We start from the raw sequence: 13,856 nt of genomic DNA, 5'->3' as shown, positions 1-13,856 counted from the left end.
TGAAACTCCAGTACTTGGGCCACCTCATGCGAAGAGTTGACTCATTGGAAAAGACTCTGATGCTGGGAGGGATTGGGGGCAGGAGGAGAAGGGGACGACAGAGGATGAGTTGGCTGGATGGCATCACCGACTCGATGCACATGAGTTTGGGTGAACTCCGGGAGCTGGTGATGGACAGGGAGGCCTGGTGTGCTGCGATTCATGGGATCTCAAAGAGTCGGACACGACTGAGCGACTGAACTGAACTGAACTGAACATCCTCTCTGCATCTATCCAGTTCTCCAAATGCTTCCCGCAGCACCTTTATCAGTGTACTTAAAACAATGATTTCTATGTGAGCAAAAGAATCAGTGTGCCATAAGGGCTAGTGGAAACTTCTCCATATGGTTCCAGTGAATATAATTATTCTCTGAGACATCATGAGAATTTCTGAAACAATGCTTCAACACATACAGTATTACTAGGGAAACTGGAACTTCTCTGAAGCCATGTTAAGAAATCCAGAGTAGATATAGTGAAGAAACATATTTTTATTAATTTCAGGAACTACAGAAAACAGACTATTTTAGGTCACACAAAAAGTCAATAAAAACGGTCTTTGAAAAATTTGAGAAGATGCTCAACTTCACTCATAATAAGTGAAACACGAACTAAAGCTATACTGAATTATTTCTCATTTCTCATGGCAAAAATTCAAATGTTCAATAACATAGTCTACTGGTGAGTCTTTGGAGAATGATACTTGCATATTGCTGATAAGAATGTAAAATGGTACAGCATCTATAGAAGAGAATCTGGAAACATCTATCAAAAATTATAAATGAATTTATTTTGTGACTCCAAATGCCAGATCTAGGAATATCCCTTGAAGATGCTCTCCCATAATTATGCACAATATTATTCATTTGGCAGTATTTGTATTATTTGTGATAGCAAACTATGAAAACAACTGTTCAAGCAGAGGAGACATAGATTATTTACTGAATAATAATCTAAGGTAGAGCTATACAATGGAGAACTTCACTGCTGAGAAATATTAGAATTCAAGTGTTACTTTTTGCATGTGAAAGGTGAAACACTAATATTGCTTATTTAGAAAATAAAAACTTAGGAAAGGTAAACTGTTGAAAATGGCATCTGTGGGGCGTGGGTGGGACTAGAATGAAAGGGATAAGGATGGTGGTGAGATGTCCTTGATCATATGTTTTTAGATAGTTTTGACACTTGAACCGTGTAAATATACCCTTAATAATTAAAAAGTGAAAAAAGTACCTGAAATTGAATATTAAAAAAAACAAATAAATCTAACTATATCTGATTGACATATAACCACTTAGCAAAAATAATTCAAGTAACTTTTGATCATAGTATTTTTACCTGTGATAATTAGTGCCTGAAGATATAAAGAATTACAAACAGTTCTTGAAACCTCTTTATTGGTCTTAGTTTTTGTGATGAGATTGATGTTTAATTATGAAAACATTTTGTTTGTATTGGATAGAACAAATAAGGAAATATGTTGATATTCTTTGGAATTAGGTGTCTCATTTGGTAAAGAAACAAATATAAAATAGGAGAAAGAGTGAAAGAACTCTGTGGTCTTGAATTTGAATTGGTAAAATTGGTATAAGCTCATTATATAATAAAGATGAATATCAAGGAAATGCTCAAGGACTAGCAAAAAAAAAATACAGACATAACATCCAACTTGAAGGGGAAATCACTGATCAAATTTAGAATAATTTAAGCATTGAGAAGTATAATGATGGCAATAGATTGTAAATAGATTATTACATTAAATAAAAAAAGAATCCAGATGGATAAACAATATAGTCCTATTGTATAGCACGTGGAACAATATCCAATATCCTATGATAAACCATAATGGAAAAGCATATGGAAAAGAATGTATATATATGTATAACTGAGTCACTTTGGTATACAGCAAAAATTAACACAACATTGTAAATCAACTATACTTCAGTAAAATAAACTAAGCAGCAACAACAATAAAAACAATCAGAGAAAAAGAATCCAGGAGTCATAGTGATGCTAAAAAAGAGGAGACAATATCTCTTCTTCAAAGAAGAATGACAGCTAATGAAGGTAGAAGAAATGATAGAATTTAAAAACCACCATTTTAAAAACAGCACTCTAATAATTGTTTCAGGCAAGGATCCTAAACAGATATAAAACTACTGTGTAAAAGTAATTGTGGGGCAGAATATTCACATGGTCTCAATGTACCAAACAACAAATTTGTAATTCATCCAAGATAGAGCTAAGTAACTTTACAATACAGAATTCTGGCAAACATCATTCCAGCAATCAAACTCAGAGTCAATCAAATGACTGTTCAGTCTAACATCAAATATCTCATGACAGTGATGGAAATACTTTTGAACTATTCTCATGCAAACTCTTTAACTTCAATTTCCTCATGTGGAAAAACTGGATAAATCTAGATTGTAGAATTCTATAGGAAAATGGACCTGAACTCCTCAATATTAATGTTAAATTAGGAAAAAAGATTAGGGAGTGTTCTAGGTTAAAGAAGGCTAGAGAAACATGGCAATTTAATGCTATGCACAATTCATGTTTGAATCCTGGATTTAAAAAAAATAATAAAAGAAAGCTAGAAGCTGTAAAGTACATTTTGGGGAAAATACAATGGGGAAAATATACACATTGTCAGTATGTTATACATTGTTTTGCATATGACAGATTATTGTGGTTATTGAGAATAATGAACCTGTTTTTAGGACATATTGAATCATTTAGGAGTGAAGTATGATATATGCAATTTACTTTAAAGTGTGTTCAAAAAGAAAGGTAGAGAGATAAATTGAAGTAATGAAGGAAAGGAAGAAATCGGGAAAGGAAGGAAAGAAGGAGGGAAGAAAGGAAAAATATGAAAAGTGAAAGTGAAGCTGCTCAGTCGTGTCTGTTTGTTACGCCATGGACTGTAGCCCACCAGGCTTCTTCATCCATGGGATTTTTCCAGGCAAGAGTACTGGAGTGGATTGCCATTTCCTTCTCCAGAAAGAAAAGTATAGCACAATGTTAATATTTGGTAAATCTGGTCTCTGAAAATATAGCACAATCATTGTGGTTTTCTTTTAACTTTTCTCTATGTTAGAAATTTATCAAAACGAAGAATGCCATTTGCAGCAACATGGATGGACTTGGAGATTGTCACGCTTAGAGAAATAAGTCAGACAAAGACAAATACCATATGATATCGCTTATATGTGGAATCTAAAAAAATTGATGTCGATGAACTTATTTATAAATCAGATAGACTCACAGACTTAGAAAACAAACTTATGGTTACCAAAAGGAAAAGAGGGAGCAATAACTTAGGAGTTTAGAATTAAAATATATGTACTACAACATAAAAAAAAACAGATAACCAACCAGGACCTACTGTATAAGCACAGGGAGCTGTACTCCATATCTTGTCATAACCAGTAATGGAAAAGAATGTAAATATAAATGTATATAACTGAACCACTTTCCTATACTTTGGAAACTAACAATACTGTAAATCAACTATATTTCAATAAAAATTTTTTTTTAAAGTGAGGAAAAAGGAACACATACACATCAATTGGAGGTCTTTGTTAAGCATTACTACCCATACTTACATTTTCAGTGTGTCATTGACAGAAATGTGGAGGAACAAGTGCTCAAAGAAGCATGGAGCTTTAATAATAGTGTCTGAGGCCTGGTTCCCAGGATTGGAACCTAGATTCACCATGAAGAAAGGTTAAGATGCTATTAAGTTCCTTTATTGCTCCTGCGGCTTCCATCAGACCCTATTCCAAACCTTTCTGATGGTAAGGGGTGAATGAACTCATTAATTTATTTGTATTTAAGAACATCTCTTTTATGTAGGCACAGTATTGTTTACGGAGGTTAGTGCTGTTAGGGATCTTCTATTGTGTACATAGAAGGAAGGATATAATCATATAAATGATTTATTTTATTTATTTTTATTTTTAAATGTTTTTATTGGGGTAAAAGTCCCATAATATAAAATATAATATTTTAACCATATTTAACTGTACAGCTCAGTGGCACTAAGTACGTTCACATTGTTGTGAAATGCTCACCATAATCCATCTCCTGAATTTTTCACCTGCCTAAACTGAAATTCTGAGGCTTCCCTGGTGGCTCAAACAGTAAAGAATTTGCCTGCAATGCGGGAGACCTGGGTTCGATCCCTGGGTTGGGAAGATCCCCTGGAGAAGGGCATGGCAACCCACTCCAGTATTCTTGCCTGGAGAATCCCCATGAACAGAGGAACCTGGTGTGCTGCAGTCCATGGGGTCACAAAGGGTCAGACACGACTGAGCGACTCAACACAGAGCAAACTGAAACTGTCCCCATTAAATATCAACTCATTTCCCCTCCCCCCGACTCCAGACCCTGGCATCTACCGATGTATTTTCTGACTCTATGAATTTGACTGTTCTAGGTACCTCGTATAATTAGAATCAAACAGTATTTGTCTTTATCTAGCGTATACTGGCGTAGAAGGCAATGGCACCCCACTCCAATACTCTTGCCTGGAAAATCCCATGGATGGAGAAGCCTGGTAGGCTGCAGTCCATGGAGTTGCTAAGAGTCGGACATGAATGAGCGATTTCACTTTCACTTTTCACTTTCATGCATTGGAGAAGGAAATGGCAGCCCACTCCAGTATTCTTGCCTAGAGAATCCCAAGGACAGGGGAGCCTGGTGGGCTGCCGTCTATGGGGTCACACAGAATCAGACATGACTGAAGTGACTTAGCAGCAGCAGTGTATACTGGAATGCATTTTAATGTTAATTTAATATATGTTTTATAAGGTAGATTAAATTGGTGCCAAGGAAATGCAAGCTTCATTTGAAGCTGCAAGAGAGAGGAAGGAACAATTGTTTTGATTAGAAATAGGGGTGAATAAACTGTGTGTTGAGTGGTGAGAAATGTAAATTAAAATGAGCAGGAGTTTTATAACAGCATTAGAGCAGTATGAGCAAGGGTGGAGACATAAAAACTCTGTGTCTGTTGAGAATAGCGAGTTATAAACTGAATTCAAAACGCAGAGGGATGGTACAGGGAGGGAGGAGGGAGGGGGGTTCAGGATGGGGAACACGTGTACACCTGTGGTGGATTCATGTTGATGTATGGCAAAACCAATACAATATTGTAAAGTAATTAACCTCCAATTAAAATAAATAAGTTTATATTTTTTTTAAAAAGGCATATGAAAGGGCTGGTGTAGTGCACCCTGACTAGGCCTGCTGCAGGTTTCGGAGTATATACTTGGGTCACAGCAAGAATTTCCTGGTGGAAAGACATTGAATGAGAAGTTGGAGCTGCTTTGGAGAAGCAGAAGTTGGAGCCCTTTGCTCATCTCCACCACATAAAAGGCAGGAAGCCCATGGCTTTGAATGGGGATTTTTTTTTTTTTTCCTCTATCAGGACTGCATTGGACACTGATGTTCTACGCGGTTGAAGATTTGGGGAAGACCGAATGAGCTGTCTCTACTCATCTGTGTCTTTATCTAGTTATACTTCTCACACTGCTTGCTTTCTGATTTACAGTAAACTAAAGTGAAAATAGCCTCTTTGAATCAAAGTCATCATTTTTGCCAACCTTTGTGGTCTGGGCTGTTTCAATCATTATGTCAGTGCTGGAGATAAAAAATACACATTAGATGTGGTTCTTGTTTACTGCTCTTTGATTGTGACTTACATCATTAGGATGCTCCCCCCGTCCCTGTTTAGAACCTTGGAAAGATACTACAAATGATTTTTTCTTCTCCCTTTCTATCAGGAATTGCTTTTTTAAAGGACGTGACTTCTGAAACTGTAATCTTATACTTTTGAAAGGACGGTAGGAGGATGAGAGCCCAATTGTCTGTGCCTTAAAAAATTGTAGCTTTTTAGGACTAACTTCATCTTTGCTGAAATATAGTAGAAAACAAGGGCTAGAAGCCCAGATGCTGTGAACAATGGCTCATGATGTTGGCCACATAGATTTTAATTCTAAAAGTCTATAAAATGAGTTAATCATATTAGGGAAAACACTAACTGAGAGAAAGCAAAATGGTAAAACCGTATACACATCACATAATAAGATATTAAAATTAAGGCACAAACTTTAATGATCTCTTTCTCATCTGTAAAATGAAATTTAGGGGTTGTTAATAGCTACAATGACCTCAGTTTAGTCTATGCTGATCATAAATTGTTGATATTTCACACCAGAGATTTGGTATATTAAGGTAAAATGAAACAGTAGTAATTAATTGACTCTGTTATACATCATATTTACCTAGAATGTTAAACTGCTGCGGGACTCCATAAATTTAAAGAAAGCTATTTACTGAGTATAGTAGTAGGTTAGAATTCAAATAAACAAATATAAACAAAGTCCTAATCTGTGGTTTCTGGAATTTTTTTTTTTTTGATCCTAAAAGAAAAATCCAATCTAGTTCCTACTCTAAATCCAGGTAAAAGCACAACTTCCATCAGTTTCTCTTTGCTAAGTCTTTTCTAGAAAAAGGAAGACAAATCACAAAGTTGGTTGGGCTCTGCTCACTTAAGGGGCTGGGCATCATCCATCACAGTCTGAACACCAGAACAGAGACTTCTCAGAGCGAACAGAAATTCTCTCCTTCCTAAACTTTGCTAATGTTTTCTTTACAGAGATTGTTTATTTTAGCAAAATCTCTTAGCATGATTAATCTGGCACTTGGTAGTGTCTGATATATCTGCAAAGTCTGAATAAATTTTCAAGGATAAAACAGAAGCTAATTCTCTCCAAAGACAGACTATCTGGTCATTTGATTGTCTTTGTACAATAGGTTGCAGTTGACTCTTGTTGGCCTTGTGTGTTCTCAGTATAGCACTCTCACCCTCACAGTTTCTGCTCTACTATTTAAGAGAAAATCATTCAAATTAGTCACTTGATGTCACAAAGCAAAAGCAAATTGTTGATTTCCTAAGTTCTCATTTTTCAGCTGGTTGCTTTGGTTTCATTTATTGATAATATGTTGTATCATCCACTTGGGTCACCAGTTTTTCATGGTATTAAAGAGTTATGATCAGACAGCAAATGAGGGAGGTGATATAAACTCACTTGAAACAATTGAAGTCAGTTGAAATTGCTGCCTCCTCCCACAATTTTCATGTTTAGGAAGATAGTTCAATCTTACTACATTTCATCCATTAAGAATTTAGAAACTCTGCAGAAAGATTGATATAAAAGAGCATTTAAGGACTTATATTTGATCACTTTACTCATCCTTGAGTACAAAGGTAAGTTGACTGTTTACTAGAGAAATGTCCCTAGGTCCATAATCTGAGGTCTCTCTTTCTTTGGTGGCTGGTCCTAGGATGATATAGTCAGGTAGCCTGTTAGCCTCCTCCAGCTTTAAGCATCATTATACTTGTTTATCTTCACCTTCCATCTTTGCTTTTCATTATGTGTGATCTTGATGTCATGTTCTATGATATCTGGAAGGTTTGCAAGTATAGTTTATTATGAGACATTTATTATGAAAAGTTCATGATATTAATGTCAGGAACAGAAGAGAAATTCTCTGATTAGTGCTTGCCTTCCATTCCAGGTATACTGTCAATCCATGAATATGCTTCCAACTTTTAGTTTTTCTTTTACATCTTTCTTTCTTTCTCTTCCTTCTCCTCTTCATTGTCTGTAGGGTCCATGATTCATCCTGCTAGTACCACATGATCCAACTATGGAAGATAACCCATCTTGGTTCCATTTGTAAATGGTTACAGTGGCCGCATACTGAGTCCTTTTTAGACTTTAGGTCTTTTAGTTTCTTCAACATGGAGAACCTATACATTTGTAAACATTTAAAATGCTTTTTCTTCCTCAAAGTGATTTTGTAGAGTTTCTAAAGACTCTTTTTTCTGGTCCCATTGATGGGGATGTTTTAAATGTATTTTTCTTGGTGTGGTAAATGCTTTTTTTTTTGTCTAAAATTTTACTTCTCCTGAGACTCAAGACATTATTTTGATTGAGGACACCTTTCCAATTCAGGCAACCCTCTTGGGTAGAATCAAAATAAAACCTTTACCAGGTCTCTGACTATACCCTGAAAATTCTGGGACTAAAGCCTGTACCCAGATCTCCAACTTTTTCCCCCACTGTCTTTATCTTCATAATCAGGGAAGGTAGGCAACCATGGTCTCTCTCTCCTTAGGTTTCTCAGGAATGTTAGAGTCTACTGTGTCTCCAAGATCCCCAGAGAACAGTTGAAGTTCTCTAAGGCATACCAATGAAGCCTCTTTCCTTGGTTTTGAAAAGTTTAAGTCCTTTCTGATTTCCCTCCCACAGCAGGGAAAGAGTCCTAACACTCTGACAACTCTCTCCAAAAAGTACTTTCCTTAAGGTTATCTCTTGCTTTTTCAGACTCTAAAGGGTGGATGTAAATGTTCAGGAAAGGGTTAAAATTCGCTTTTTACTCTATCTATTACTTGAAGGCTTGCATTTTAGAATTTGGTAGCAATTAGTACCTATGATCTAGGATCTCAGTTGAGATTGTTTTTAAGTAAGCCTGTTCTCAGATCCTGTAGAACCTATAAAATAAAACAAGAGCTATTCAGACATGAACACACCCTAGATGGCTTTCTTAGACATATATCTATTCTAAAATCTTCAATCTTTCTCTATGATAAAACTTTGTAATAAATAGCATGAACCTTTTTATATTTGTAGTTTTTCCCACATGGCAATTCTTAAATGAACAGAATTTAAGTTAAATTAACAAGACTAGATCTAGATGGTCTAACTGGTCTAGATCTATTGTATGAGTGCAGCCATGTTTTTTTTTTTTTTTTTAAATTCCCATTATTTGCTTTGGAAAGCCCCAGAAAAAGCACCTGGATTGGATAAAATGCAAATGACTTGAATACAGGCTCCTCAAGGGCATGGACTGCATCAGCCACCACTTGCATCCCACCTCTTTGATTCATATTTTCGCTCCAGCCAGTACTAGAGCACACGCGTGCTTGCAGGTATAACATGGTGGCACCTTGCCTTACCAACACTCTCAATCTCTTGCTTTTGGCTCTTCTCTATTACTTCCAAATGGGCTTCCTATGGGAATCTGCTCAGCCATGTGACACCACAGAAGTGAATTAAATTCCCATGGCACGCATAACCCTCAGAGATTAGGGATAAGAACTGCTCGTCTCTGTCTCAGGTGAACAGTTCTGAGGTGCCCACACAGGGCTCCTCAGAAGATGCCTGGGGGAACTGTGTTCCAGTTGTTCACTGGGTACTCAATGATGGGGGGAAGTCAGTTCAATGATGCAATGTGGAATGAACTTTCCTCCTGATCTGTGTTTCTCCTCCAGTTCCCTATGCCAGTTATTGTAGGTTCATTTGTAAAATTAAACTTCATACCTTTAAGCCCTTACCTTGGGACGTTTTGTGGAGGAACCGAGGCCCAAACCATACTTTTTATTTCTCTGCTCACTGAAGCGTTCCAAACATTTGAAACAATGCAGGCTGGAATGTAGTAAGCATTCAACAAAAGGCTATTGAGTAAATGACTGAATGGTGTCTAGAGGATGGACAGGATATGTGCCAATCCTTGTAGGATGCGAAATTAAGAGCATTTATTTCTCTCTGGGTTGTACTGCTTCTGAAGATCGATGATTATTAATAGGTACCGTCAGTGTCTTTCTGATGTATTATCTGAAACATGCCGTGTGGCTCTTCTCAAAAAGAGGGAGTTGCCTCTTCACTCTAATGTCAGGATCTCCAGGAAAAGGATGTTTTACGAGGTGAATTATAGCAGCCTAACATGGAGTCCAGCATGATGCATTGTTCTTTGCTCATAAATAATGCAAAGAGGGTACCAGGCAAAGATAAAGGCCAGTGATTTATTCCACATAAGCTTTATGTAAACCTCGTAAATCACGCACCGCAATGCCTGTGAATATAACAGTGGCTGGGCACCGGATTGAGTTGGCAATGGCAAGCATGTCATGCGCTGAGAGCAAGAGAAGGAAGGGGACACTGCTTCTTGGACCTCTTGCCTCTCTCACCAGGGAAAAATGGAGCAAACAGTGATATTCAGAACATAATAACATTCAGAATAGAGCAGAGCTTCAAGAATTCATAGTGACATTGATATGGAGGAAAAAACAGTACTATAGAAAGCACATTATATAAGATCTCATTATGAATAAATTCATTTGCACAAAGTTTTATTGTTTCGTATGTGCCAAGTTATAGAAATTACACACAAACATACACATATATTTGCACAGTATCCTGATGACATGGGAAAGGCTTATCCATTTCTAGCAGAATGACTTTCCAAGACTGGGATTTTAAAACCTTTTAGAATTTATTTTCATTGTCTTTATTGGTAAAGAATGATACATTGTCAAGGAGATAGAGTTTTAAATAAATGTCTGAGTTGTAATAATTCAGTCTTCACTCTGCTGCGTTTACCACAAAAGGGCACAGTGTGTTTTAGTAAAAACAGGGCTTAGAGAAATCATAATGGCTTGTTATGTAAGGAGGAGGTGAAGCCTTAAAAGTAATGAATTGCTAAATAATTTAATGAGATACAGCTGAATGAGAACTAGAATATGAATAGCTAATTTCAGAAGGGGGAATGTCAGAGAAAAACAAAAACAAATCCCACTTGCCACGGCATCAGTTCAGTTTGAAGAGTTGATTATATTTGTAAAGTACTGGGTATCATAACACATAAAGTAATAAGTCACCATGAAATACACAGAACTTATTCTACTGGAGTTATTCAGTCTTTCACCTTAACTTTGCTATGCAATGTCAGTCCATGATATTCCTTTTTTTCTGAAGTTCAAAATCCTTGAAGGAATCAAAGGAGATCATAAAGAAGCAGAATTAGTTAAATTAACTAAGATTATATTGTTATTTCTACCATCATTTGGCAAAGGTTAACTTTTCTGTTAAATAAGGGATGTTGCCTGCTTGGAAGTAAAAACGCTGACTCTAATAAGCAAAGCAACAAGAAAAAACACTGTAGTTTCATCTGCTGCCTTGACCTTAAAAAGAAAGATTGTTCACACAATGAGCATTGAATGTTTTGTTTCTCCCTTTGATTGGTACCTGAAATCAGATTTTCCTTTAGGCTTTTTCCTGTTACAAACATTATTTATCTAATTGATTAAAAGAAAACATGACTAACATTAAGAATGGGAAACATCAGTATTGGAATTCGATTTCTAACAATTACTGTGTGCAGTTATAAAGCGGCTACGCAGTTTAGCTACCCTTGATATAAAAATACAAGTTATAAAAATAAAGTACAGCTTCCAAGTTCCTGAAAAGCAGAGAGAGCTGCCACACACTTAAAGCTTAATCCCGTTATAGGTTAACTTTTAAGCACTATGTGCCTAAACAGTTTAGATATTGATCTTTATAAATGTAATGTAACTTGCATATGAAGAAAATTGCCCAAAAGGACGGAGTGGTTAAAGAGATGATTACTTTTCTTGGGGAATGAAATAAGTGATGAAGAAGTGTGTGCAAATTCAGGTCTTCTACACTGTGCTCCTGCAGCCAGACATTAAAAGCACTATCCATGGTTCCCAGCAACGCTGTGCCCCCACAAGACTCAAATTAACTTTGTACCAGCAAGGGTATTTATTACCTACTTTGCCGACTAAGGTCCGTCTAGTCAAGGCTATGGTTTTTTCAGTAGTCACATAGGTATGTGAGAGTTGGACTGTGAAGAAGGCTGAGTGCCGAAGAATTGATGCGTTTGAACTGTGGTGTTGGAGAAGACTCTTGAGAGTCCCTTGGACTGCAAGGAGATCCAGCCAGTCCATTCTGAAGGAGATGAGCCCTGGGATTTCTTTGGAAGGAATGATGCTGCAGCTGAAACTCCAGTACTTTGGCCACCTCATGCGAAGAGTTGACTCATTGGAAAAGACTCTGATGCTGGGAGGGATTGGGGGCAGGAGGAGAAGGGGACAACAGAGGATGAGATGGCTGGATAGCATCACCGACTTGATGCACATGAGTTTGGGTGAACTCCGGGAACTGGTGATGGACATGGAGGCCTGGCGTGCTGCGATTCATGGGGTCGCAAAGAGTCGGACACTGAACTGAACTGAACTGATGAACTCAGCCCTGGGAGAGGGATGTGGGAAACTGCTACTTGAATATGTAGTCTGGATTTAAAGAGAACCAAAAAAATCCAGTTAGGCAGTTAAGAAAAATACGTCATATAACAAACAAAGTTTAAATATTATTTCCACTTCCGTGGTGGCTCAGACGGTAAAGCGTCTGCCTACAATTCAGGAGACCCAGGTTCAACCCCTGGGTTGGGAAGATCCCCTGGAGCAGGAAATGGCAGCCCACTCCCACGCTCTTGCCTGGAAAATCCCGTGGACGGAGGAGCCTGGTGGGCTACAGTCCATGGGGCCGCAAGAAAGTCGGAGACACGACTCAGAGACGTCACTTTCACTTTCTTTCACTTTTCTCACGTGGATGAACTATCACTTTTCCCCTAGTCTCCTTTTCAGTTCAGTTCAGTTCAGTCACTCAGTCGTGTCCTACTCTTTGCGACCCCATGAATTGCAGCATGCCAGGCCTCCCTCTCCATCACCAACTCCTGGAGTTCACTCAGACTCAGGTCCATTGAGTCAGTGATGCCATCCAGCCATCTCATCCTCTGTCATCCCCTTCTCCTCCTGCCCCCAATCCCTCCCAGCATCAGAGTCTTTTCCAATGAATCAACTCTTTGCATGAGGTAGCCAAAGTACTGGAGTTTCAGCTTTAGCATCATTCCTTCCAAAGAAATCCCAGGGTCTCCTTTTCAACCAGTTGTCAAATTTCAGAGATATTATGGATCGTATGTTTGTGTCTCCCTAAAATTCATATGCTGAGACCATAAACCCCAATAGGATAATATTGGCAGGTGAAGCCTTTGGGAAGTAATTAAGTAATTGACTTATGAGAGTGGAGCCCTCAAGATGGGATTAATGCCCTCCCTTATAATAAGAATGAGAGAGAGAGAGTGAGAGAGAGAGTGTGAGAGTGAGAGAGAGAGGGAGAGAGAGTGAGAGTGAGTGAGAGAGAGTGTGTGTGTGTGTGAGAGAGAGACCAAGTGAAAGAGAGAGAGAATGAGAGAGAGAGAGAGTGTGTGTGTGTGTGTGTGTGTGTGTGTGTGTGTGTGTGAAAGAGAGAGAGTGAATGAGAGTGATAGTGAGAGAAACAGAGAGAGAGTGTGTGTGAGAGCAAGAGTGAGAGAGAGTGTGAAAGTGTGTGTGTGTGTGAGAGAGAGAGAGAGAGAGAGAGAATGAGATACAGTAAGTGAGAGAATGAGTGAGAGAGTGTGTGTGAGAGAGAGAAAGAGAGTGAGTGAGTGAGAGAGAGAGGGAGAGAGAGTGAGAGTGAGTGAATGAGAGAGAGTGTGTGTGTGTGAGAGAGAGTGAGAGAGAGAGTGTGTGTGAGAGAGTGAGAGAGCAAGAGAGAGAGAGACCGAGTGGAGAGAGTGAGAGAAACAGTGAGAGAGAGTGTGTGTGAGAGCAAGAGTGAGAGAGAGTGTGAAAGTGTGTGTGTGTGAGAGAGAGAATGAGAGAGTGAGAGAGAGACAGAGAGAAAGAGAGAGAGAGAGAAAGTGAGTGAGAGAGAGTGTGTGTGTGTGAGAGAGAGAGAATGAGAGAGTGAGAGAGTGAGTGAGAGAGTGTGTGTGAGAGAGAGAAAGAGAGTGAGTGAGTGAGAGAGAGAGGGAGAGAGTGAGAGTGAGTGAAGGAGAGAGAGTGTGTGTGTGTGAGAGAGTGAGAGAGAGTATGTGAGAGTGAGAGAGAGAGTGAGTGAGAG

The 13,856-nt window shown here is 38.3% G+C and overlaps 1 long non-coding RNA gene across 1 annotated transcript in view; it reads right to left on the bottom strand.

Annotated features, from left to right (window-relative positions):
• LOC120852647 overlaps positions 1-13,019 on the bottom strand; it is a 334,482-nt gene extending 321,463 nt beyond the window's left edge. The window contains exon 1 of the long non-coding RNA XR_005718604.1: positions 12,985-13,019. This is a non-coding gene — a long non-coding RNA (uncharacterized LOC120852647). The remainder of the gene's footprint in view (positions 1-12,984) is intronic.
• Positions 13,020-13,856: the final 837 nt, after the last annotated feature.

This window comes from Oryx dammah, unplaced genomic scaffold (assembly GCF_014754425.2).
Source record: "Oryx dammah isolate SB20612 unplaced genomic scaffold, SCBI_Odam_1.1 HiC_scaffold_26, whole genome shotgun sequence".
NCBI lineage: Eukaryota > Metazoa > Chordata > Mammalia > Artiodactyla > Bovidae > Oryx > Oryx dammah.
Note: the sequence above shows the minus strand (reverse complement) of the source record. Positions and strands in the feature narration are given on the sequence as shown.